At 40.0% G+C, this 2,543-nt stretch overlaps 1 protein-coding gene across 1 annotated transcript in view; it reads left to right on the forward strand.

Moving 5' to 3' along the window:
• pck2 (phosphoenolpyruvate carboxykinase 2 (mitochondrial)) overlaps positions 1-2,543 on the forward strand; it is a 29,604-nt gene that overhangs the window by 8,839 nt on the left and 18,222 nt on the right. The gene's annotated exons all lie outside the window — the stretch shown is intronic.

The following is a 2,543-nucleotide window of genomic DNA, read 5'->3' on the forward strand; positions in this document are numbered from 1 at the left end:
CTCTTAATGGTCAGGCACCATCTTATCTTAAAGAGCTCATAGTACCTTACTACCCCACCAGAGCACTGCGCTCCCAGAATGCAGGGTTACTTGTGGTTCCTAGAGTCTCCAAAAGTAGACTTGGAGCCAGAGCATTCAGCTATCAAGCACCTCTCCTGTGGAACCAGGTTCCAGTTTGGGTTCAGGAGGCAGACACCATCTCCACATTTAAGAGTAGGCTTAAGACTTTCACCTTTGATAAAGCTTATAGTTAGGGCTGGCTCAGGTTAGTCCTGAACCATCCCTTAGTTATGCTGCTATAAGCCTAGACTGCCGGGGGATTTCCTATGATGCACTGAGCTCCTCTCTCCTCTACTTTCTCTCCCTCTGTATGCAACCTCATCCCATTATTGCATGTTACTAACACAACTTCTCTCCTTTCTGGTAGTCTTGTGCTTTCTCGTCCCTCTCCTCTCTCCTCCTATCACTTCCTGCAGTTTTTCTGGCTCTGGAGCTGTGGAGTCTGGATCTGTGGCTGCGGGTCACCTGCTGCCCCCGTGTTCCTGCTCGACATCCTCTGCTGCAACAACTATTGTTACTAGTCCTATTGTTATTATTGTTATTATAAATCATTAACATTACGACTGTTACCATTGACACTACTATAAATATCTGTACCATTTTTCATTTAGTCTATAGCAACATCACCTTTACTGTCTGTACCTCTGTGTGTATATTGTGTAGTCTCTCTCTCTCTCTCTCTCTCTCTCTCTCACCCCCCAACCGGTCGAGGCAGATGGCCGCCCACCCTGAGCCATGGTTCTGCTCGAGGTTTCTGCCTCTTAAAAGGAAGTTTTTCCTTGCCTCTGTCGCCTAGTGCTTGCTCTTGGTGGGAACGGTTGGGCTTCTGTAAAAAGCATCATAGAGTATGGTCTACCTGCTCTTTTATGAAAAGCGCTGTGAGATAACTGTTGTGATTTGGCGCTATATAAATAAAATTGAATTGAATTGAATTGAAAAATAGATGCCACACTATACGATATGCTTCAAAACAGGTAGTTACATAAAAAATGTTTCTCTCTCACTGTAACAAAAAAGGTCTGATGACTCAACAGACTTACTCAACAGGTTACATAATAAATACTACTAAAATGTACTTTAAGAACATCCTCAGGTCTAACAAAAATCAGGTGTTTGTGTGTGGTGTCAGTGTGTGTATATTCTTCATCAGAGTCGCAGTCAGCGTTTGAAGTGGTCCGGTACTCACTGCTACGCAGCACCAGCACTTCTATATTTTACTCTTTGGAGTAGTAGGACTTTTTCTTGCACACTGGAGTTTCTCACAAGCTGCATGTACGCTTCTCTGCCCTCTCCACCGGCAGAGACAGAGTATGGAAAAGACTGAGTGCCAATACATACGTCAACATTTGAACATCATGTGAATGGGGAATACTGGTCACAGTGCTGACAAATGAATGGTGGTAACCATAGAGTGCAGGCTTGACGGGCCCAGACTGCAAAGGGCACTCTGTAAAATATTAACATAAAGAAAGCCCCTAGTTGTATGTGTAATGGATGGTTGTAACACTTTTTAAAGAAGTGTTACAACTCAACTCACCCCTGTGAGCCAATGTTTATCAAGCTGTATAAGCATAGTGGTTTGAAATTCGAAAGGAAAAAATGCATCACATGTTGCCTAAGAAACTATATTTCAATCTAATATAAATCAAACAATTATATCTGCAATAATATAGATACTAAATAAAATATAGTCTTGGTCAAATAATTTACTTTCTTACCTCGAAATCAGTTTTTTCTCTGTGAATGTACCTGTTTCCAGACTTGATAACCACCATGTCTGAACAGGGAGGTAGTAGGTAAATACTGATACGATCACAAAACTCCTATCTTATCTCTAATTGGTGGAGCTGGTGATGTTACAACTCTCCCCATGTTACAACCATACCCGGTCTCCCCTAATAAAGATTAAAAAACAATAAATGTCTTGTACATTTTGTCCCTTACTGATGATACATGTGAAGGAGTGAAAATAATTCAAATTTTCCATTTTTGTTTCAAATAACAAATTCAGCAGACAGGTACTGACATTTTCTCTGATATGACAGTTACAATAATGCAGACAACATAATAAAGAAGTGAAAGATGTTTTCATATATAGGTGTCTAAGCAGTATTCAACTGTAGTAACTTGGAAAACGACCACTTTCTGTTCACTGGTTGGTTTCTTTAACGTTGGACTCTGACAGCTGCTGTTGATAATCCTACAGTAGATATTTCATTTCACAGTGAAGGTTAAGTCATGGAGTTTGCTGTTTAAACCAAAACTGCAACTGATTTCATGTTTTATTCCAAACAATAACATTAAAGATGTTGATAGATATATAGTGAAAAACTAAACTCTCTCACCTTTAACTGTTATTTGAAGAGGATCACAAGATGCTGTTGCCATGAATAGTTTGTTCTCAATTCTGAAGAAGTATGTGTTTGTATAACTTGTGAGTAAACTTGAAAACAGAGTGGTGCAGTTTTTCTGACTCAGGTTTC

This window comes from Micropterus dolomieu, linkage group LG01, assembly GCF_021292245.1.
Source record: "Micropterus dolomieu isolate WLL.071019.BEF.003 ecotype Adirondacks linkage group LG01, ASM2129224v1, whole genome shotgun sequence".
In the NCBI taxonomy this organism is placed as follows: Eukaryota; Metazoa; Chordata; class Actinopteri; order Centrarchiformes; family Centrarchidae; genus Micropterus; species Micropterus dolomieu.